The sequence below is a fragment of the Crocodylus porosus genome, unplaced genomic scaffold (assembly GCF_001723895.1).
Source record: "Crocodylus porosus isolate Cpor-Errol unplaced genomic scaffold, CroPor_comp1, whole genome shotgun sequence".
Classification (NCBI taxonomy): Eukaryota; Metazoa; Chordata; order Crocodylia; family Crocodylidae; genus Crocodylus; species Crocodylus porosus.
Genome location: NW_017728909.1, coordinates 73,900,039 through 73,925,885, shown reverse-complemented (window position 1 = coordinate 73,925,885; position 25,847 = coordinate 73,900,039). Strand labels below are relative to the sequence as shown.

The window sequence follows — 25,847 nt, the reverse complement described above, 5'->3', positions numbered from 1 at the left end:
TCTTTCAGAAGCTATTTGAACAAATTATAGATTTAAAAAATAAATTGTATATTAAAAATCAAATATCTACTATAGCATTTTAATTTTATATCAAAAATTATTTTTACCCTAATTTATGTGTTTTCGAGTAGTGTATATACAGGTGATTGTATTAGAGCTCAAAATAAAGTCTTACTCTTGTATGCTTTGGGGGGGTGCATGTGTCAGAAGGTGGGGGCCGCTTGCATGCTAGGTCCTGAGAGCTGGCCAGGCGTGGCAGAAGGAGAGGTGGGGCAGGCAGTGTGTATAGCAGAGCTCAACTGGGCAGTGTGAAAAAGGTGAGGTTCACACCCCGCCCCATCTGGCCCCCAGTTCTCTCCACGGAGCTTCATATAGGGCTGAGCCCTGCCTGCTCCCACAAGGGGTAGCCAGCACGGTGCTCCCACCTGCACCTGTCAATGTCCTGACCCTGGCAAGTGTGCACAGCTTCTAAGCAGGATTTTTTCAGTGCAGCTGCAGCTGCCCGAGTACTGCTTGGTTCCCCCTGCCTCCAGCAGCTCCTTCTCCTCCTCCTCCTGCCCCTGCTGCACTGCTCCAGGCAGCAGATAGCACAGGGAAGAGAGGTGCCCAGACAGGTGAGGATGGGAAGCTGCATCCAGGCAGCTCCTGCCCCAGCACATGGAGCTCCAATCCAACTCCAGCTTAGGTTTCATCATGCCAGGCAGACAGAGTGGGTGGAAGGCAGCTGGGAGGAGGAGCTGGAGCTGCATTTTCCTTTCTTTGGGCCCTTCTTTTTCTCATACTAGTTCTCAGCTTCACACCTTCCTTCTTTCCTCTGCTATGTAGTCGGGGGGGATGGGGAGCAACCCCAAACCACATGGATTTCAGGGATCCACAGGGAAAAAGCCTGCTCCAGTGCCACAGGATAATTCCTCATACATTCTGTATAGCAACCTTCTTGCTACTGATTGCACAACTCTCCAAGGAGAAACTAAAACTCCTCACATGCTGTCATTCCCTACCTCATCCCACCTCTCCAGTGCTTTCATAGACAAAGGGAACAAGACCACACAACAACAACAACAACAACAAAACCCAAACCCAAACACACATAACATTATATCTAGGTTGAAAACCATAACATAATTTACACACATACACTTCAATCTCCTTCATGTGATTTGCTTTTATATTTTGAATTTCCATTAAATTTCAACTGTTTCCATATTGCATTATCAAATAGCTAAGTTATGAAATATTTAGAAGTATATAATAGGAGTTGTCCAAATTCTCCTGTGCAGTATCACCTTTAGAAAAATAGCTGACATTATAGTATACTTTGATTTATATCTGAAATTTCTGTTTTGACCATCAGAATTGTGTATGGCATTAGCTAGAACAGTGGTTGTCAACTGAGGGTACGCATACCCCTAGGGGTACTTAAAAAGGTTATGGGGGTATGCAGAACTGATGTGGCTGATAATTGCCGTGTGCATGCATGTAGCCGCAGCACAGCTTGCATGCAGCCAGGAGAGCAATCGGGTCCTGCTGGTAAGTCTGTTGTGAGGGAAGTGGCATTGGGGGTGGGGGGTGGAGCAGATCAAGGCCCCAGTGTTGAGTGTTGAGGGAGGGAGTAAGGCTGGGGCAGAGGCTGCCCAAGTGGGGCGGGCTAAGGGACTGAGCTGCATGGGTGGGGTGCAGGATGACTTCTGACACTATACGCACCCCCAGGGGGTAAAGTGGGGGGTGCTCCTGGATCTGTGCACAGGGCAAGGGCAGGCTGCTGCTGTGGGCTGGGGCCAGTGCAGCACTGCTGCAATGCTGGGTGTTAGGCCGGGCTGCACTCAGGGTGGGCAGTGGTGGCTCTGGGAGAGCGGTTGGTGGGGCTACGGTAAATTCTGGAGTGTCTACAGCCTCTCCCATAGTCCCCCTCCCAGCGCTGCCACTGCCTGCCCTGAGCACAGCCCAGCCCCAGCTGGGAAGAACCCAGTGCAGCCTTAGCCCGAGTCCATGGTGGCAACCCACCCCACCCCATGTACAGATCTGGGAGCACATGCACCCCATACCCTCCCAGAGTGTGTGCAGTGGTGGGAGCTGCTCCACACCCCACCAGATGAGCCGGTCACAGCTCTGTCCTGTGCTCTGCCCCAGCTGTGCAGCACCTGCCCTGGCCCTATCCCCAGCCCCAGCCCCACTCCCTCCCACACGGCAGGGGTCTCAATCTGCCCTGCCCCACCCCCCTTAAAAACAAGAAAAAAATATGAAGGGGTACATGAGCTGAAACCTTGAGACAGAAGGGGCACACTTGTTAAAAAAAGGTTGAAAACCCCTGAGCTAGAAGGTAGACAAAGACACACATTTCTTTCCTGAGATATAATGAGAGGGCATTATTCTAGTATACTTTTAGGTTATTTTAAATAGTTTTTAAGAGATTATTTTGATCCAGCATCTTTTACCCTTTTCAATGTTATATCTCCAAATAATTCCAGCAACTGTCATTACAATAGGCCCAAATTTAAGACATAAGCATCTTTTAAAGTTAGTTTAAATTGCCCCCATTCTAACATTTCACTTGTCCAGCAACACAATAACTCACATTTTAGGAGGCTACAGCTCAATAGATTTGCAAAAAGAGTTAAGATATTTAATAGGGCAGAACTCTGAATGTTCACATCCATTTCAGAATGTAAATAAAAAATAGACTATTTCTCATGATCTGTTCTGTCATGTTTTGGCAACTGCTTCCCAGCCATTGAAACAAATGGATGAAATTGTTGTTTGTGTTATGCACATGAGTATTTTCAAGACAACACCTTTGATGCCTGTAGTGCCAGGCATGATGGAGAAAACTGAAAATATATTTGATCTAGTTGTATCATCTGAACATACAAAACAAATTTGAGCTAGATACATTTACTGATTTCTTCAATGCTAGTCTGTGAAAATCAGTTTTGCAAAACTAGAACTAGTTATAAATTTAAGTTTCAAAAGTCATATTCCTAGGTGACATATATATGCAGACTTTCTTCCTAAAGCAGAACTATAGTAAAAAGAAAGAATTGCAGAAATCCATTGTCACATTTATCCAGTGCATACATAAATATATTTCTTAATTGGGATTTTCAAACTAATTTTTTGAAAAAAAATCTAAATGTAACTTTTGAAAGGTCATTACTAAAACTGTGTTGTTGGAGTAAAGTTACAAACATGTTCCTAGAAAAAAATACCAATATTAGCAGAACCAAAATGACAAATGTTCAAATGGCAGAAGGTTTTTTTTTTAAATAAAGTGACAGCAAAACTACTTTCTAAGACTTCTTTCCATATTTCTTATTTTAAAATAAATCCGATTTGTTCCAGAACAATGGCAAGTGTTTCAAGTAGTATCTGCCCATCTGTCCATCACTGCTGTTAGGCAGTTCCATTCTTTCCTTGCTAAATATTCCCAGAAAACAGAAAGAGAAGGTTGTTCCTCTTCCCATACTACCTGCCTTTCTTTGTCTTATTCCCATCTGTCAAGTTAAATGAAGTCTCACCACTCATTCAGTTTTTGTGGTCTAGTATTCACCAAGGATTTTATTGTTACTCTGGTTAATGCTCTCTTATATCCAGTTCTTCTCATTTCTATCAGGTCTCCCCTTCTCACATGAAGCTGTTTACAGGTTTAGCAAGGAGATAAAAGCTTAAATGCTTTCAGCGTAGAGCTAGCAATCTACTATACCCTAGTATTCCTAATCCAGTTGAAGCAAACTGGGGCATGGCTGGTATCCCCCCACCTTAAACTGAGAGTGTTTCCAACCTCTGTTATGTACGCTTGTAACTGGAGAGGAGGGAAAGAGGAAAAAAGGACTACTGGACCCTCAACTGCTGCCAAACGATCATCCAGGAGAAATTCTAAAGAATGCTTTTACTTGTCAGAATATTGTAACTAAAAGAACATCACAGTTTCAGCACTTACTATTGTGATCTGCGCCTTTGCAGTATTCTGTTTCTGAGGTCACAGTAAGTTCTACACAGGTCTGAACCACAAGCTATTACGAAACTTAAAACAACACAGAATGCAGCTATCTACCTATTAATCAGTGGTTCTGTTTGGCTGCATGTTTCACTGATGTTCTGAGATCTTTCCTCTTGGGTTTCCCAACTGAATTAAAAACCTTAAATAATGTCAAACTCTGCTAATTGAGATCATTAATAAATGTACATGGAGAAATGTAGGGAAAGAGAGGGATATTGGGGCCTGAAAATTAGGTGAATCCGGAATAAACTGAGGGAGATTCCAAACCAGTTATGACAAAGTTTTGTAAAATTTTTTCTGAATACAAGCATCAGAATGTCATGGAAAAGATTAAAGAGTATTTGTCGCAACTGAAACCTGGAAGTAGTATACATTTCAGAAGGATTTTATAATATTTTTACTTCTAGGACTTGTTCAAATGCCGTTAAGTAAGCTTTGAAGAAGTGCTATACTTGAACCAGAGAATGCTGTATTTGTCTCTCAGGTAAACTGAAGCCAAAGAATTTCAAGAAAGAAGTGTAAAAAGTTAGGCTTCTTAATCCACATTTAGTCACTTGCCTGAATTTCAAAAGCAGCTCTCACAAATTTCAAAACAGCTCTCACAAACCAGGGAGTAGCCAGGGTTTGATACTCAGTACTTCTGAAAAATAGGCAAGTGGCCAGATCACTACCTTCAGCAGTACCATGTTTATATATACAAACATGAACTATATTGTGTTTAGAACTGAAACTCATATATTATGAGATAATTATACCATGTAGTCTTAACTAGTATTATACCACTAACCTCAATGGACAATCTCAATGTCCATTTTACAGCCAAGCAGATAAAGCTACATAGTTGATTGTTTTGTAGACTGAAATGATTGTTGCAAGGTGAGGTGCAGAATGACTATTGACAGAATGAAAACTGACAGCAAGAACTTAGTGTGCCAAAGGGATAATTATTCAGAATCTATTGATTGGCAAGCACCAGGAAAAAAAATAATAGCAATTACCCACTTACCCATGTCATGCGTTTGCATAAATTTTGTACTCCAGCAACAAATGACTGGGGGAAAGTGTTATCAAGCAGCAATGCACATTTCTTTGTTAAACTGTACAAACAAATCTTTACTGGAATCATTTCCAGTCCCACTAGAAAAGTGTCACTACTTTGTCCAGATGTATATCATTATGGAGAAATGTAGAAAAAATTGTATTAAAAACAATTTTCTAGCTACTCACCCTTTTCTGGTCCCAACAAGTCATAACAGCAGATGCAATTGGTCAATCTGCTTGACTACTACCTAGGAATTCAGCTTCCAACTTTCAATTTTTCTTCTCACAGTGACTTTCTAGCCTATTCTAGCCTTCATGCAGTTGATCAAAAAGACAGATGAATTGATTAGTCAACATGGAAGGAAGAATAATTTAAGTAAAATTTGGCATTCCTTTAGCCACTTTGATTTTTACATAGCTGAGTTCATGATAATTCAGTAAAATACTTCAGGACATCACAAGGCAGGTTTGTCTGTTTATTAATACTCCTTCCACCACACCCTAATGGAAGCAGGGAGGGCTATCAACAGGAAGATAGCTACAGCTCCCTGCATCTCAGCCATCTGGGAAGCAAAGACTTTATACCAGTGAAAAAATGGATGCTCCACAACATCCTCATGCCTCACTCCCTTTTGTCTGCTGTGAAGATGACAACTACAACACAGGCAACATGGTCATTTGTATTTGCTGTCCACAATGTTCTTCCACCCAGGAAAAATTCTCCACAGCATTTTATAGCACAAAATGAACACAGATCTCCGTCAAATAATTCCAAAATACCTGTTTTATAAAATGACATTATAAAGATAGCATCTAAGATGGTCAGGTCCACTCCAACTCACAATGATAATCTTTCACCTGTCACCAGCACAGTCCACAGATGCACCAGGCATTGTATAGGAAAACTACTTATTTTACAAATGTTTTTGGAAATCCTCAAATGGCTGGATAGAACTGACTTGAAAAGAGAGATGTAAAACCTTACATAAGATTCCACCAGAAGCATCGGAACTTCTTCAGAGTGAGGAACCTACCCGTTCTGCCAGTCATTGGAAAATTGCAGCTTGCTGGAAAGGCAGGATTCTGCTACATAACAAAATACAAATTTGACAATGCTTTAAAGCCAGTCTTGCATGCACATTGCTAAAGAATATACAGTTGTCAGTATTAGACAGTGACAAACTTTCTGTTGGTTAGATCCCAAAGATACAGAACAACCCAATGGACCCACAAATGAGATCTACAATTCTAGATACGGATGTGACTGGAAGAATGAAGACTGAAGGACTGATGATGCCAAGGCACCAGTAGGAATGTACAGACAGCTACAGACGGATACTGAAAAATCAATAAGGCTCATAAGAAGAAAGACAGGATTGGATTATAAAGTCCAGTCCTCTACTGTTGCAAGCAGCTCACATCATATAATACTTTTCATAAAGTGACCAAGCTACATCTTAAAACTAGTTATGCTGTTTGTCCAAACTACTTCTAACAAAGACTGTTCTTTAATTCCTTTATTATTAGAAACTCTCTTCTAATTTCTATTCTAAATTTATTCATGACCAAATTATATCTATTTGTTCTTGTGCCAGTATTGACCTCAAAATAGTTTTCTCACTTCCCTGGTATTTGTCCCCCATGACATTTCTATACAGCAGTTGTGCCTCTTTTCAGCTTTTATTTTGCTTAATTAAACAAAACAAGTGCTGTTAGTCTCTCCTCTTAAGGTCTCTATCCGTCTGGTCATCCTAGTAGCTCACCTCTGCACTGCTTTTTTTTTTAAACATGGGTGCCATATATATAGAATCCTAGATGAGATTTCACAAGTATCTTATACAGTGGCATCATTATTTCTCTTTATCTACTGCAAATGTATTGCCTGATACATCCTACTTGTTCACCTTGCAAACTCTTATCTGCATTATTCAGCTTCCAGTACCTATTCTCTATATTTCTCACATCATCAATTCTGTATTGCTCTTGTATCTGGAACACCCATCCAATAGGGTAAAGAAAGTCCCTAGTGGGGCACTTTTTCCATATTTGTCAATTGTTCCTTGTGTCAATCTCTTTAATTCCTGATGGAGAAGACAAAAAGCCCCAGAAACTTTCTGATATTCCCTAGCATGGGGGCAGTTAATTATTTGGGCCCATGGGCCACATAGGCAGTTTTGGGGAGCTAGGAAGTTATGTTTTTGCTTCAATCTTAAACTAAGTAATACAGCCCTAGGCCCCAAGCATATTAGAAAAGCTCCTATCTTATTTTTAACTGGAAAAGAATGTGTTGTTTTAAAGGAGATGATGCACGTCACCATCTGCACCCCCTTTTCAAAATTATAGGTCTGCCCATGCAAGTGGGGGACAAACTTTTTGGCACATTTACCACAAAACAGCCCCGCAATCTTGTCCCTAGCGCCAGTAATCTGCAGCTCTGCTTTCTGCTTCCTGACCTATCTGCTATGATACTACTTATCTCCTCCCCAGTCTACCATGTCCCACACACAGAGGCTGCCCATGCCGCTTGTGGCATGCATGCAGTAGTCAGTCTATATCTAGTAGGCAGTCAGCATAAGAGTTCTGAGTTTACCCCACTTCTTAATTTGACTGGAACGCCCTACAGAAGAGGCACAGTTCTGTAAAACATTCCCCCTCCCAACCAAGACCATGGGTGTTAAACTCACACTGGCCCTATGGGCAGGATAAATGGTGCAGGCTGGTCTGGAGGTCAGACTGATGATTTGGGATAAACCCAGCAATTCAGATCAGGCCCACAGACCAACACTGCTTGGGTGCTGTGTGCAGCACACGTCCTGGACCCAGTACCTCCTCCAATGTACTCTGAGCCACAAAAACTGAAACATCTTGCCAGAGATGCACCAGGGCCCCTCTATACATACAGGTAAAGGTGCAAGGGATCTAATGTGCAATCCACACGAGCCCGATCATGAGTTCCCCCTGTATCAGCAAAAAACTATCTCCCACTCCTGAGAGGGGCTCCCAGCTGCGGGGGCACCCCACACACCTCTACTGTTGGGAGACTGCAGCTGTTTTACACACCCTAGAGGCTAGGAAATTATGACTGCTGCAATCTCTCCTGGGGATTACAGCTTCATACACCCCTTGGGGTGGGAGATTGCAGCTGCACCGTGTACTGCCAGGACCCAGCAACTATGGGACTCTGTGTCCCAGCAGCTATGGAGTGTTTCCAGGACCCAGAGCTGGCAGATGATAGGGCTGAAAGTCCCTTTAGTTGCAGGACTCCTAGCCCCAGCTGGGCATGGTGCACCCCTGGGCATGGTGGCCAGAATCCCCATCAGCTCATGGGGCTCTCAATTGCAGCGCAGACCCTGCTTCTCTGCAAATTAAAGTGTAATAGCAACTAACTATAAAGTTAGCACATATTTTCAAGCTTTTTATGGTGTAACAGGTATTTTGCATGTGTAGCTGGTCTCAGGGTTAACCACTTAAGTGTGCAATACACAATTAACCAGTTAAGTGTGCAATACCTGTAACATGTAAAGGGGGCTCCAGTATCTTTACTGTACTATTTCTAGGTTTTGCAGTCTTTTCTTTAGGGGATGCAGGTGAGGGAAGGACGTATGAGAGAGAATAGAGTCTTTTTTAGTTATCTTATTTAAAGTGTTCATTAATAACCTTGACACTACGATAAGAGTGCGGTAAAGATATTTGCTGATGACATAAATTTGAAAGGCATTGCCAATACAGAAGAGAATTGTATTATACAGAAGGACTGGACTGCCTGAAGAACTAGAGTAACAGAAATGGAATAAAATTGAGTATTACCAAATGAAGGAGTAGCAACAAGGAGAAACAGACAAGGAGAAAACCACGGTGCATTAGCCAGTCACCAGATGATTATGACCCACAAACAGAATACAACTGTGAAAGAGTCGAATGGGATTCTATCTCAATCAATATTGTGTGTTGCTTGTATTAGAGCTAATGGGAAATTTTCTATGTTCTTTTTCATTGGAATATGCAATTTTGAATGTCTCCCTCTGGTTGAGTCACACAGGTGTAGTTTGAACCTCACGAATGCTGGTGCATTGTGGAAATTAGTCCAAACAGAGAATTAGCTGAAGGAGCCTGGGGCTGGGGGCAGTGGTGTGGGTGGGGCGGGGCAGTTGATGTACCATGGTAGCATGGGTAGATGCAGTTTAATGTTAAAATTGTTCTAAATATAATGTGTTCATTCGGGAATACTTAAGTGTCTTGTTTTGTATCAAATCAAAATATTCCAACATTTCTGAAACACAATTTATCAGTTTTAGCCTCTGAAAAATGTTGATTTCTGCTTTTCATCTTGACTTCAGACAAAAACAAAAGCTGAAATACTGAACTTTATAACAGAATAGAAATTCTGATTTTGGCTAATTTTTCATTTGCTGATTGTGAACATTTACACAAAAAATATTTTGCTTCCAGAAATACTTGGGGAGAGAACAGACATTTTTCCATATGATTTTATACTTCTAGGTATGAACCAGAGCATTTGCTCATCATAACTGTCCTGTGTGTTAAATAATTTATTTACAAAAATAAATTTTACTGACTCCAATTATGCATCTATTTATGTTAAGAAAATATACCTACTATGTTCATTTCTACCATAGAACAAATTTTATATGTTCTAAATTAGCACTGGTAAAAGGGCAAATAGAGTGCCTATCTTTAAAAAGCAAACAAGAAGACCTAGAGAATTACAGACTAACTTATGTACTAGGAAAGATACTGGATCAGACCACCAAAAAATCTATCTCTACGCACATACAAGGATAACAAAGTGACAAGTGAAAGCCAAAATGGATTTATCAAGAGTGGATCATGTTCAACTAACCTGATTTTCTTTTATGACAATCTGATGGGACTTGTTAATAGGGGAGACAATGGATATAATCTACTTTGATTTTAGCAAGGGTTTTGATACCGTCTTCCATGGCATCAGGATTAGGACAAGAAATGTGGTTTGCATAAAATTATTGTAAAGTGGGTACATTACTGGTTACATTGGTGTTCAGAAATTATCTTCAATTGCTCAATAACAAACTAAGAGGAGGTATCAAGTGAGGTCCGGTACTCTTTGTTATCTTTATTAATGACTTATGGGTTGGGACTGAGTGCAGGCTGGGTGGGAGAACAAACATTTGAAGGACAGGAGAAAGATTCAAAATGACCTTATATATTTGTAAATTGATCTAAAATAAGTGAAATTCAAGGACAGTTGCAAAGTACCAGAGTTAAGAAGAAACAAATATACAGTGTAAAATACAATACACAAATATAAAATGAAGAATGACATAGTAGGTGCAAAACAGCAGAAAAGGACCTGGGAGGTTATATTTGACAGTAGACTAAATACAAGTCAATAGTGTAATAATTATAGTGCTATATTTTAACAGGAATGTCATATACAAGTCACTGACATTGACTATTCAGCACTGGTGAGGTTGTATCTAGAATATCTCATGAGGCTCATGCAGTTTTGGGTGGTGCACTTCAAGAAAGATGTAGCCAAATTAGATAGAGTCCAGGAATGAAGTATGATTAAGAGTTTTAGAAAACATAGTGAACAGAGATATATTGGAAGAAATTGGATTATTTATGATGGAGAAGAGATGACTGAATGAGAATTTGATGTCTTCAAATACCAAAAGGCTTCTTACAAAGAAGACAGAGATGAACTACCCACAGAGGACAGGACAAACAGCAATGGGCATTTTTACATGTGCTCTGGGAGTGGGGAGGTGCTTTAACTAAAGCAGCTCCAAGAGTTGCTCTAATCAAAGTGCCTGCAGCATCTTGTGCAGCAGCATCCTCACTCTTCAAAATGGTGGTGGAAGCACTTTAACAAAAGCTTATCCAATGAGCTTTCATTAGAGTGCCCCTGCTGCCATTTTGAAGCAGAGATGCTGATACACAAGATGTGGAGGCTGGCTGGAGCGTGTTAATTACTACGCTCCAGTAGACTATTAATCAAGTCTGCTCCAATGCATTGTAATTAGAGTGTCAGAGCAGCCTCCCTGCACATTGTACAGGCACCCAATGAGTTTAAACTGCAAGAGAAATTTAGTTTTAATATCAGAAAGAAGTTTCTATGATAGATTTTCAGTACTATAACTGATTACCAAGAGAGACAGTGGACTGTCACTGGAATTTTAAGTGCAGGTTAGACAAACATTTGTTTGAGATGGTTTAGACAGGCATGCTCCTGCCTGGAGCAGGGAGTTGGACTAGATCCATCTCAGGCCTATTTTTCTGTGACACTATGAAATTCAAGTAGAGAAGGGATTTGAGGAGGAAAACAAATGCAACTTTTTTGGATACTGCAAAATCTACCCAGGCAAGACAATGCAACACTGAACATGGAAAAGTGTTATATTTATACTACTGCTAACCAAACACACTATCAGAAGATTTTTACTGTACTGAATAAAATGCATTTTAAACTGGTTTCATTCCAGTTCCTCCTAATTTTGAACATCTGTAACACGAATTATGCATAGAACTGAAGATACTCATTTAAATACAAAAAAATATGTGTTTGTATCCTTGTTATGATGAAGACTGGACTTGCTTTTAGAAGACGGGGAAGGGGAGGAGAAATACCAGTTAGTTAGATAACAAATTGTGCAATGTGAGTTTCCCAATTCATACTGAATCAATCTAGTAAGGACTATGAATTTTACTACACAGTTACCAGAAGATGACACAATGTTATTAAGCTTTAAATAATACCTCATATTCTGTTTTCACTTGCACAGTTATAATTCCATTGACATTCAGAGGATGGATTTGAAACTGCTGTAACTGGGAGAAAATGTAGGTTCAAAGTATTTGCACTCTCTTCAAGCAGACAAACGGAAGGAAGGAGTGCAAAATTAGAACTGCCTTTCTAACGTGAAATGTACTTCATTAATATTACCAATAGTACTACTTCTGCAGAGGAATACCAGTTACCTAAATCACTTGGATGATGTCCGATGTCCTCAAGTAATCAAGAGCCAGGCATACACTACACTTCATTAGAAATGTAAATTAAGATACAGGTGTCAGTGGAGAGTTTCAGAGGCAGGATTCCCAATGCATTTGTGTCTCAGCTCAGTTAATCCTAATTTTATAATATAAAAAGCTAACAAATAAATAGTGTCATTAAGAAAATAAACTATTTGATGAAACTGAAGTGGTGTAACAAAGCAGAATTTTGATCTACCTGTTCAAGAACTAGTCAATGGAAATATACTAAAAACTCAGTGCTAAATTCTGACATTTTTTTCTTCATGCTAAGTGCATTCCTGTAAAACAGTCATTAATCTATTCCCTCTTTTTTTGGATACAGAGTAAAGATTTGGTCTTCTGACAACACTATGTGAAATCACCCAGTGGATGCCACAGTTATTTGAATCTCTCTGGTGCAATGTATGCCCAGAGTATTAGTCTCAAAATACTGTAAGATTTTCACTAGCACAGAATGTTATATAGGTGTAGAATGTCTCAGACTTCAGACCTTTTAGATACAAATATGAGCTAGTGCCTTTGCATTGAAAAATCTCACATATTTGAGCAATTCAGGCCACATAGTTCCCTTGCTTAATAAAACTGAAATAAATTGCCTCCCAAAGTTAACAAAAAGAGTGAGATTACAGCATTATCTAAATATTAAATATATAATAGAAATTCTTCTTCAGCAAGGAACTGACAGTCCATTTGTTTTAATATATTTTCATGAAGCTCCTTATCTTAATAGAAAATAAAACCACACAGCACAGAATTTCTACTCCTGGCAGTGTTTCTATCCTGTTAAAACTTGATTATTTTAAAATAGTATTTTTATTGATTTGTTCTTAAATTATTTTAAAGAATTTTAAGATAAGATAATATTTGTTATCCCCTGGAGCTGGGGTGGGCCAAACACAGCCCGCATGCTGGATCTGGCCCACGAGGCCATATATGGCCTGCAGGGCCCCTAAAAAATTTAGAAAATTAATATTTCTCTGTCTTGGTTCCTGTCAGAAATGACAGGAACCAGGGGCAGAAGGACCCAGTGGAAGCCTGGCGGGCTCCCACAACTGCAGGGCCCACCTAGCCCTGCCCCGCCAGCCGGATGCCCCAGCAGCAGATTCTGGCCTGGGACCGTGTGGCTTCACTGTGCTGGAAACTCAGGTAAGCGGGGGAGAGAGGAAAGGCAGAGAAGGAGCCCGGGGAAAAGTGGCTTGGGGAAAAGCAGCCCCTCCCCTGCCCCATGGCTGGTGCTACCTGCTGCAGCTACTCGCAGCCCGTGCAGGGATGTCCTGAGCAGGAACAAGCTGCCCCATGCAGGCTGTGAGTGGCTGCAGTGCGGGGCACCGGCCACAGGGCAGGGGCAGGGCCGCTTTTCTCACATTCAGCACCAGCTTGTAACCTGCCCCCACTGCCAGCCTGGGCCCCACGTTGGCTACGGGCTCGCCCATCGGAGCTGCGCATGGCGGCAGCACCTGCAGCCTCACCACTTGCCATGCTGGGCAGTCTTTGCTGCTGCTCCTGCCTGCCTGGAGCCCACGAGCTGGGCAGCACAAAGGTGGCATTGGCAAACACTGCCCAGTGTGGCAAGTGGGGGGGCGGGCACAGCTGCTGCTGCCATGGCACAGCCCCAGTGGGTGAGCCCAGAGCCGGCGCGGGGCCCAGGCTGGCAGTGGGGGTGGGTTACAAGTTGGTGCTGAGCATGTGAAAAGTGGTCCCTGCTTCACCCCGTGCCCGGTGCTGCAGCCACTCGCAGGCCACGTGGGGCTGCCTCTGCCTGCTCAAAACAAAACAAGGGCAGGGGATACATGGCAGGATGCCTTGCTTGTGCCCACTGCCCCCCAGCCCTGCTACCCAGTGCCCCCCTCCCAAAGCCCCTGCCCCCAGCCCTGCTCATGACCCTGGCCTCCCACCCAAAGTCCTTGCCCCCTACCCCTGCTGCTCCTTGCCTCCTCACCCAAAGCCCCTGCCCCACAGCCTGGGCTCTGTAGCTGTCAGCAGCTACCCAGAACCTGAGCCAGCTGCAAACATCTGCTGCCTCTCTGCCCCGGCCCCCACCTGTGCCTGCTCAGGACAGCCCCATGCAGGCTGCGAGTGGCTGCAGCAGGGAGCGCCAGCTACAGGGCAGGAGAAGGCTGCTTTTTCCCATGCTCGGCACCAGCTTGTTCCCTGCCATGGAGCAGGGTGTCGGGGCTGCACGCTGCCCCCCACCTGTACCATGGGGTTAGGGGGCACTGGAAGTGAGTGGGTGCACAGGGCCCACACTGGTGTCCCGGGGCCAGTTCTTGTGGAGCCCAGAGCAGGGTGACAGGAGTACAGGGTCTCGGCCAGCAGGGGCTCTATGGAGCTGGGCCAGCTCCCTGCTCCCTGCTGGTACAGCCCAACCTGTCTCCACAGACCCCTGCCAGCATGCGCTACGCTGTGGGCCCCGCTGGTGCTGGCCCTGGGACATTGGTCCCAAGATGGTGACCAGGGGGTGGAGCACCTGTCAAAGGATGGGGCTACCCATGAGGCGCTCAGCAGCTTGCCAAAACTGGGTAAGTGGCCCTCCACCTGAAATAATTGCCCGCCCCTGCCCTGAAGGTTATCAAACATTTTCTTATTTCTTGGACTGCATTTTTTGCTATTACAGTAATTATTTTCCAGTGAATAAAATTATTTATTGCAAGCAATTTCTCTGGTAAATGTAATCCTAAATTACATTTGTGAATTAATCCTGATTACCTCAATATCCTAGTTATCCATTAGTATCTGCAGTGCACTTTTTATGAACACATTTCAGCTTGTGCATTCACATACTGTTTACTTTGACAGTTCATTAGGTGTGGTGTGATTTTTCCTGGCCCATCATGAATTTGATTGTGTCCCTTCTTTCTATCTGCTTCTCTTTCTCCATTGCAAAAAAACACAAAATTAGTTATCTTCACCTTTCAAAACTTATGATCTATCTCTACCTATTATTTCCCATTCCCTAATGAGATGTTAACTGCACCTTTTTCTACAAACAATGCTGTGGCTGATTCAATGACCAATTTTGCTTTTTTGAAAATAGTTTCAAATGTGTTTGGAAGGAGCTCCTTGTAAGTGTCCACAAAGCCACCCTATTATCCTTCTTCCTTAAAACAACCTTTGAATGATGCCTATAAAACTGGTTTCCAGTGGTCAAACAGCTGGTGTTGGGACCACTGCCTAGTGTGATGAGCACCACTGGGTTTGGGGGCGGGGGGGGGTGTTATACTCTGTTTGTATGCAGGCATCTGTTGTCTCTGATTAGACTTAGGCTGTATGCCCCCTAAGACACAGACTGCCTTTGTTCTGTGCTTATAGACTGCCTCCCATAGTAGGACTCTGGCCTATAATTGGGGGCTCCACAAGGCCAGCCCAACACTTTCTCTACAGGAGCAAAACTTGCTACCGTACCCGAGTTTTGACTTGGCTGGACTAAGCACTGGGTCTTTGTTTTGGGTTTAACTGAAAGCATGATTCTTGCACATATTTGCTTATTCTATTATCACATATAATAATGGTGTTAATTCTTACCCTATCAGCAGAAAATTAGACCATCAAGCAATAAACTGTTGGTCCAGTTTCTTCTGACAATCTGTCAATGATGCAAAATTCACAGTAAATTTAGTGACAGATGAAAAACTGCTTGCTCATATTAAGAAGTATGAATGAGAAGATTATCTTATGGTTTCTAGAATCTGCCCCAGCTCAGGGCCTGCTGGCTTTTAAAGGCAAGCTACAGGTATTCCACAGTCCTGTTAAATGTGCACATGAATATATTCCAAAATACAATGAAGGTAGTGATGAACAAACAAAAAAGCTAACTGAACTGGATGTAAGAAGCTATCACATGTTATCTGGGAGTCTATTTTAGATGCATAGTACAGGGAAAAATGGAGATGATGGAGAAACTCAAGAATAAAAATCAAAATGGTTCTGTTGCAACCTCCACTCCCCTCCTCCCTCAAAACAATACCACTTCACAAGAGCCAAAGCTGAAGTATGCATTTCTTGCCAGGATTTTCTTTTATCCCTTCAAAAGATGGACAGCTAGATTTTAGAGTCAGATTTTTGGTGCCAGCTTCTTTTCTTAAAGGCTGACTTTTGTGTCCCTACTAAAATGGAGATCTGTGTATATATACACACACAGGTGTATTTTGTACCAACCAAATTAGGAGTTATGTATCAACAAATACAGAATTGCCTCTAGGGGAAAAATCTGTCAAGATTCAGCAATTCATCTGAAGTCTTGATGAAAGCTTGTCCTTTAGTCCTTCCTGACACTTTTTTTTTAACTCAAACCTGCAAAGCTGACAGCTTCATAACAAAGGAACCCTGACCCTGAAGAGCCTCCGCAGACTCCAAAAGCAAAGACAATGCAATCATATGCCTCATCTTCTGTATCAGCAGAGGGAGAGCTAGCACAAAAGGTTCACAGAGGTAAGAACTTACCAATATATTTCTGTGTCTCTTTTTCATCTGTAGAACTGAAACAATACTTAATTTAAAGGGGCACTCCTGGGCCAAGTTAATATGTAAAAAGCCTCCCAAGCTCCTCAGCTGGATATTAATACATTCATAACCAGCCACACAGCACTGTCCAGCCTTCGCTGTTGCTTTTATTCTGTACTCCTTACCCCTATACCACAGTTCCTTAGCACACTCCAGGCCTCTCACATAGTCTTCTGAACTCTAGGACTCCCATACTGTGGACCACTTGCCTCAGCATCAGCTCTCCATGTGCTCCAGACTGTTCAGCTGACAACTCAGCATAATCTAGGCGAAGGTCCTTTCCTTGCTGGGAGCTGTCCAGCACTGCACTTCTGTCTTGGGAAGCACCAGACTCATCAGCTGTCAGACTGCAATTAAGCTGTCTTCCTAACTTGCCCCTTAGACCCAGGGGACAAAGCCAGAACTGAGTCTCTAAGCCTTAAATAAGCTGTACCCCAGGCTATTTTGAAGTATTATGAATGGTCTTCTCAATCCTGTGATACCCTGAGTGATGATGTTTTATTACATATCCAACAAGCAATTTGGCAGCCTGTTCTGCAGAGACGTATATCAAATGTCTTATATATTTCAAGTTCTGCCACCAGTTACATGGTTAAATTTGGTATCATATGCCTTCTGATGACCACCGTACTAAAATAGAAGGTCTATTTTTTGTTTGACAATATTAAATGAATATTAAATCTAATTCACATATTTTAAAACATACCAAGAATATTCACATTATGATAAATTCATAAATATAAAAATGAAATAGTGTGTACAATTCATGTGTACTCAAACATCCTATTTCATTATCCTGTTGGCCTCTACTGCTTTCTATTTATGTCTCATCCACCTATTAGCTCTTATTTACCAGATTTTAAGCTAAATGAAAATCATTATCCCACATATTGGGCACGTCTACACATTCATTAATGTGCCATAATTATGGTGCATTAAGTTTAGTACCTGTAATGACAGGTAATAACTTAATATGCTGTATTTGGTGCTACTGCGCATTAGAGCAGATGAGTGCTTTTTTAGTGATGTTAATGTGCATTAGACTAAATCTACTGTGCATCAGCATGGGTTTTGCCCACAACGCTAATGCAAGGTAGAATTAGTCTTTTATGCATTAAGCATCTCGTGTAGATGAGCCCACTGCATATATGCCTAGCACAATGGATGACCAAGGTGGTTGGGTTTTTAGGTGCCAGTACATTATAACCAGTTATTAATGCAAACATCCATCTCAGGAAGAATGGGAGATAAGAACAAAAACTGCTTGGACAACATAATCTAATAGATAATTAAATTAAGTAGGTTATTATAACATGGGCTTATAAATCACTTGATCCGCTGCACAAGTCTTACAGATGTCAATGGCCATTGTGTTATTATACAGCTCCATGATTTGTTCCAAATCACTTCTTTCCCATTATCCCCTGCACAGGAAGTTCAAAGAGACCATTTACCTTATTATTGATATACTGATTGGTCCCTCAGAGGTTACATTTCTTTCATCCTTTATCAAACTAAAAATGGAAGGGTTTCCTGTCCTTAGCAATATTTTAGCAGAAAAGCAAAAACCTGGCAGCTTTATAAGTATACATTTAGACAGCCAGATTTAACAACGGTGTTGAACATAGAGACTACAATACTGAATGTATTTTAATTATAGTAACCAAAACCTACTTGCTGATGATATCTCAAAAAAACCTGGGAAAAAATTTATCTATTTTCATTTAGTCCCAACCATTATGGAACTGTGTCTTTACATTTTAAACTAATGAAACAGCACAACTAGTCTAAGGATATAGAAATCAAATGTATTTCTTTCAAGCCTCAAGTTTTCAATAATTCTGAACTCAGATCCATTATTTTAACAAATACGCTGCGCATCTTCTCTGTGCTGCCCAGAACATCTTAGGGTAGCAGTCATTTACCCATGAAGGGGAGTAAACTTAGTGAGTTCTATGTAGTTTGCCTTGCCCATTTTACAGTTGATGGACCACCCTGAACAGTACTGTATCCTACAGTTCATAACAGTTCCAGCAAAAAACGGGCAAGAGCCATGAGGTCCCAGCAAGACCCTCTGTTCTTGTGTCAGAAAGGTTTGAGAAATTCTATGGGCAATAAAAACCTCTTGGGGTGATGAGGAGAGAAGTACCTATTTCTTACCATTCTTAAATAAATTTCTTGAGGCTAAAAAGTATAATTTGATCTCTGAAGTAGCTTGATTCAACACTTCTTTGTCAAAGGAAGGGTCACCGAGGGAAGGGGCGAAAGAAGAGGGGAAACTGGAGAGACCAGAAGAGAGAACACTCTCCCATCACCCAAAATCCAAACAACCCTACACTTTACATACGTATCAGAGAATCCCAAGAGCAAAGAAGAAAACAGAAATTCTTCAGTAGAGCTACTGGTTTTTAAGCAATCACCATCAAGTAGCTGGGTGAGGAAGTTTACAACAGAAAACAAAGCAGAAGATGTAGCCCTAGAAAGACCAGTCATTAATTCGCTGGAAATACTATTTGCCAAGATTATCTGTTCCTCACTCCTGTTGTTTTTATATACAAAAAGCATATCCAACACTCCAAAAGCAGAAGTATGACACACTTGCAGGACCAGGGGATATTCTGCTATCTTTACTAAAGTTGAACATTGCTTTAATACAAGGATAGCCCCTGTAAAAATCAATAGTTCTACATACTGAGCACAAGAATGACAGAATCAGGACCTTCATAAAGAGGGTAGCTAAACTTAAAATCTGTAGCTGCTTTGCAAAATTTCACATTTAAACTCTTTCACATTGTAATTAGGGACCTAGCTAAATTGTAGGCATTTTGCAGTGGCCCCACCCTTTGGCACTGATAGGCAGAGAGGCCCCAGAGGGAGGAAGGATGAGGGGGCAGCCACCATCTTGCTTGGGGTCTGGCTGCTCTTCATGCTGCCCAACCCGTGGTACCGGGGAAGACCTGGCAGGGGAGGAGGGAGGAAGGGATAGCTGCCCTTTGTGCTGCCCTGCCAGCCAGCACCTTCCCCTCCCCACAGCGAGGACTGCTAGCTCCCACTGGGGAGCCAGCATTTTATTTTTATTTTATTTTGTTGTTGTTGATTTTGCGGATTTTGCGGACAATTCTGGATTTCACAGTTTCTGTGAAATCTGCAAAACTACAAATTAAGTAGGTCCCTAATTATAACGGCACAGCACAGGCAGATACAGAAACAATGCTATACATTTTCGTTTTCTTATATTTACTAAATTCTTCATAGCATGCATAGGTTGTGTATGTGCACAGTTGAAAATAAATTTGTGTCTTTTAATACTCTTTCAAAGGAAAATTTCATTTGAGAAATTCCCTCTTTACAGCTATCCAAATCAACACCAACAGCAAAGGGGCAGGCAGGTTTATCAAGAGGTAGTATGATCTTTTAGCTAAACAGCAGCATATGTATCATAAGTGGCATGGGTACCTCTGTGTTGCACGTAGCAGTTCCAAGACAGGACAGGCAGCACAGTAGCAAACTGGGAAGGAAGCAGCAAACAGAGTATCAGGTCAGACAGGGAGACAGGGGAGGGAGCAGGAAAAAAGAGCAGCAAACTGGGTAGGGAAAATGGGTTGGAGTGGCACTTGGGTTGTGGGGGAAATTTGTGGCAAGCCTGTCAAAATAGGTTGGCCCCACTGTTTTAGATAATAGTAGGAGTGAAAGTGTCAATTTCCCCTTTCTAGACTTGCCCCTTAGGAGACATTCAGTGAATATCTTAATTTCTCTGCACACAGGTTCTATTAGCCCACCTATGGATGATAATCATCATTCCAATGAAGATTAATATATTCAATGCTAAGCATTATTTCAATAGTTACCATTTTTATTGTTTGTAAAAGGGTTTTTTAATAAGACTATTTTCCTTGCCAACAAACAGCTGACATTTAGACATCTATTACTGGCAACCTCCTACCTACACTTCAATGCATCCCTGTTTGTTCAGGGACTCAGACACATACCTAGTTACAGGAAGGGACTACCTAGGGTTATATATGTCTTTTGTATCATAGGTTTTCATTTTCCTTATAGCCCATCTAAAAAAAATTGTTTAAACATTTTATAAAGTCTCATTTGGGAAAAATACCTCTGTCGTGAATTAAAGTATATTCTATTCACATGCAGTTTTTCAGAACTGAATTTAAAGAACAGCTTCATTACTTCTGGCTTTTACAAAGTTTCTCATTGCTTCTCAAATATATTTTGTCATATCTTGAAGTGATCAATATGACTATTATTTTCAACTTCTGAAGCTCAAAAATATCTGCAGTTGAACTTCTAAGAAAGTTCAACTCAAGAGTTATTCTTTTTTTCTTGTGAAAAATACAATTTTTCCAGATTAAAAACTACCAAGTTAATCAAAAAACTTAATAAATGTGCACAGCAGTTGAAAATAATGCCTTAGAAATAAATAAATAAACAAACAGTTCTCTGAAGAATAACATTCTCCATTTTTAACACTCCTTCCATAAATACAAACAAGCTGTGAAAATTACACAGAAAGATCCACCCACAGCAACTATTTTAACCACCCCCAGCACTCATTCCATAGAAGAAATTTAAAGGCTCACTTGGTTCCTGGCCCAATACATTCTGCACACAAAATAACAAGGGTCCAATAATGCAGGGACAATATCATATGCTGCAAACACCCAATATTTCATGACTACCCACACAGAAACCCTACATTTTCATTTAAAGAACCAAAATGATATATACAGTTTACAAGTCTGACTACATACTGAGCCGCCAATAAAAATTTACAGAAACATTATATTGAACATCTTATATCACTGACATTTATTAACTTGCATACAAAAAGAAATAGACACAAAGACACTCTTTGAGTGAATATCGAGGAAATTGGCACTGCTTTTCTAAAACTATATGCATATAGTATTGAAACTAGGCCTGGACACCTCTGGGAGCAGACACGTTCTACATTAAAAATAAAAAATTACCTCTATGCATTTACAGTTGAAAATAAGTATCTGCACATCCTGCTGAGTCATCTATTTTGTCTGATTTGAAAAAATATATATTGTTCATATTAAAGTATAAACAAATTATAATTTGGATACCAAATTTAGAACTCATTGAAATTCCCCTTGACTGTACCTATCACTTGCGTTCCTCCATTTGTTCACAAAACAGACAGGAGCAGCTCTGCATCTTGCCCCATTGATGAACTTGAAAGCATTCCTGGAGGGACATGGTTAATACAATATTTATATCTACTATACAATAGACTTTGTGGCCGCGTCCAGATGAGCAGAGGCATGCACTTGCAGTGGCACAAATAGTAGTGGCGCAAATTTGTGCCACAGTGCCTACCCCTTTGCAGGACACATTGTCCCACTGTGGGCAAACTGCCCTTGCCCAGCTTCTCCCAGCTCCCAGTGTGCTGGAGCAGCTCTATGGACATAGAATCAGAGAGTCAGAGAGTCAATGGACTGGAAGGGACCTGGAAGATCATCAAGTCTGCTTATCAAGGTTAATGAGCTCAAACTAACTCAGCAAGGTGCTTATCCAGCCTTCTCTTGAACACCTTCAAGGATGGTGACTGCACCACCTCTGCCAGGAGTGTGTTCCAGGTTCTAGTTACCCTTACGGAGAAGAAGTTCCAGCTGTGGCCTCACCAACGCTGAGTAGGGAGGGAGGAGCACCTCTCTGGATCTGCTGGCAACACATCGGCTGATGCATGCCAGAATTCTATTTGCCCTGCTGGTGACTTCATCGCACTGTTGGCTCATATTCATCTTCTGGTCAATTGTGACCCCCAGGTCCCATTCAGATGTTGTGTCAGCCAGTGGGCTACCATCTATCTTATAGTTATGGTGAAGGTTCTTCCTACCCCGATGAAGGACCTGGCACTATCAAATCTTGTGCATTAACCATTCTTGATTTTTAAATGGCTCTGCAATTTTCCTATAATCAATAGATTAGGAACATTAAACTTCTGCCATTTTGTAATCTACTCCTGTTGAGCACAAGATACAGCAAACATTTGATTTGTCATGTACAAGTATGGTCTATTCAATACAATTCCACAACCCCCCTCCCCAAAACAAACAAACAAACAAAAAAACCCAAAACCCCAAGATAAAAGATCACAACTTAAGTGATTCTAAAAATACTGTTAGACTTGAACATAGTGTGCCCCTAGAGGCTGGGGGGGGGCACGGTGACTGCCTGCAGGCGGTGGTAGCGGTTAGCGGGGACCACCCGCAGATGCCGTTGGCACTAGCGGGGAGTGGTGACCGCCCACAGGTGCCACCAGCAGCATCAGTGGTGCTTTTTGCAGGGGGTGCACTGCCAGTCTCACAAGGTGCACCCATGTGCACCCCCTACACATTGCAAATGTTGTCAGATATTAAAAGATGTATGTGTTATAACTGCATTCTTCCTCTTAGTTTCTTTACACTGGTATCAATTTCAGCAAACTCACAATCCATAACAACAGCTACACAAGTAATACTTTTTAATGCTTTTTTATATTAAAAATTTAGGTTTTTATGGTTCACATTACTGCAAACCTTGGCTGAAGATATTGGAAAATGTGAACACTTGGTTCAAATATTCAGTGAGCAAGATACAAAAAACACTCAACTCACCAACCTGCCCACCTTTAAAATGCCACTAAGCACTATATTATTAACATGAAAGGCACCATAATTTCCCTTTAGTGTCTTCTAGATTCAAGGTATTATCTGTATAGCATATGCTAAAATCAATCTAACGTAAATGACTAAAAAGAATGTTAACCAAATGTTCAATGGTCAGCCATACAAACACGACATGTTTGTACTAACACAAAGGTTTAATGCATTACACTTCCTTAGTTAAAAGTTGTTTACAGTATGCCTGTACAGCAAAGGAAGGGGTCATGCTCCATGCTGGCTTTAATATAACCAGCATGGTAATAATAGTAAGGAAGATCCAGCAACCCAAGCTTCATGTCAGCCTAGCAACTGACTGTCACATATCCATTGCTCCAGTTACCCATGATAGCTGGACCAAAGCTAGCATGATGTATGCTCACCCATGCTACAATCACAGCTTCATTTTGCAAGGTAGAAACATTTTTAGTGGCATGAGTCCTTTCTGCAAATATACTGACATAACCATACTGTAATCTGTAAAGCTCTTACACAACCACATTGTTATCTGTGAAATTCTCCATTACAAGATTATCAGTTCAGTTTTGCTTTCAACTTTGTCAAGTTCATGATAAGTCATTCACTCCCACTATTCAGGTTACTGTACTATGTCAACTCTTTAACTTCCTATCTAAAAACACGATATGAACTGACAATTAAATGCAGATCAAGAAAACATTCAAAATTCTGAAGTGACTGGGACAAGTGATGTGATAGTAGCACAGCAGGCATGAATGAATGGGTACTGAACACTGATTCACTCAGGAACAGACAATCATTTTCTAACTTGGCTTGCAATTCTTAGTAAAAGTATGCTCCTTTTATGAGCTTGTCCACCGACTCATGATTTCTGCAGGTCTTGTCTCAGAGAGGACTAAAAGTGCTGACCCCAAAATCAAGGAAATGAATCTAGCCTAAACTCAATACTAGACTGTCTATTTACTCCCAATATGCTGATTCAAAGAAGTGCTCAACAGTCATCCTGCATGCAATGACCAACATATACCTTAGGTGCAGACCATACATTGGCAACTTCATTAATGTGAAGTTCCTTGCATGGGTAAGCAGTTGCAGGATTGGGACTGTGTCTATTTTTTGTTTCAAATACAGGAACATGGTGACTTAGCTTTTGTACTGCATTTTTATGGGTTTGTCCATGGACTCATGTTGTCAGTGTGAGTTTTGTCTCAGCCAGTTTTCTGTGCCCATGGAGACATGCCCCAAAAATGGAGTAAGCCCACAGCTGGCACAGAATGAAACACCCCCTCTTTTGCTGCGGTTTACAGCAAACCAACTTTTCTGGGGAATGAAGCAAAACAAAACAAAAAACCAAACCAGGACTCAAAATGCTGCAGCAGCTGGTGCAAAAAGGCCTGCCACTGACATGCGTGTCAAAAAGGTTCCTGTGCCAAACCTGAGAAGGAACCCCCACAGGAAGACTTTCCTGAGCCTCCTGCTGTCACTGAGAAGGCAGGTGCTGGACTTTGCTTGCCCACCTCAGCAACCAGCACTATGATGTCAGGATGGGACTCGGACTGTGCTCTCTGCCTTCCCCCTCCCCATCTCAGCCCAGGAATAGTTCAGGCTTTTCCCAGCCCACTAGCAGGCTGGGGTTCTCCCTCTGGGGATCAACGCCTGGGTTTCTTCTGGCAAGGGCGGCCAAGGATGCATTGCCGCTGGGCTGGGGAGAAGGCAGCCCAGCAAGGCTGGGGGCAAACTGAATGCCTGAGGTCACTTGATTTGGAAAAGACACAGAGAACCCAGGCGCCTAGGACACACACACATACAGGTGTCCACATCTCTCTCTCAAACACACGCTGTCCCAGGCACCTGACACACACACACAGGTGTCCAGGTCTCTCTCTCTTTCACACACACAGACCCCCACACACCCACCCCCAGTTATCTCACACACCCCAAGTGTCTGCAACACATACAGATGTCCAGGTCTTCCTCTCGCCCTCTCTTGCACCCCCCCACAACACCCACCCCCTGGTGTCTCGCGCACACACACTCCCACCTCATAATGTTTCTGGGACACACACAAGTGTCCAGGTTTCTCTTGCTTTCACACACAATCACACACCCACCCCCAGGCATCTGGAGGACATGCACACACAGGTGTCCAGACCTCTCTCTCTCATCCCCCGCCCCCACAACAACCATCCCTTGGTGTCACAGATGCACACACAGGTGTACAGGTCTCTCTCTCTCACACACACACACATCCACCCCTAGGCATCACACACACACACACACATACACCCCCACCAAGTGACACACACACACACAGGTGTCCAGGTCCCTCTCTCTCTTACTCACCCCCTGCAACACCCACCCCCTGCTGTCACACACACTCCCACCCCCCAAAGCGTCTGGGACACAGGCAGGTGTCTGGGTTTCTCTCTCTCACCCCCCCCCTCCCCACACATGCGCGTGCATGATGAAACATTTTTATAACTCTTAAAATATTTAGACCAACATCGTTTGGCTGTGGTGGAAGGGGTGTGAGGAGGGGGAAGGGAAGGGGTGTGGGAGGGACAGATCAAGGTCCCCACGGTGAGGGAGGGAGTGATGATGGGGCA

At 42.1% G+C, this 25,847-nt stretch overlaps 1 protein-coding gene across 1 annotated transcript in view; it reads right to left on the bottom strand.

Annotated features, from left to right (window-relative positions):
* Window positions 1–25,847, bottom strand: part of CAMK4 (calcium/calmodulin dependent protein kinase IV) — a 329,227-nt gene that overhangs the window by 302,932 nt on the left and 448 nt on the right. The window lies entirely within an intron of this gene.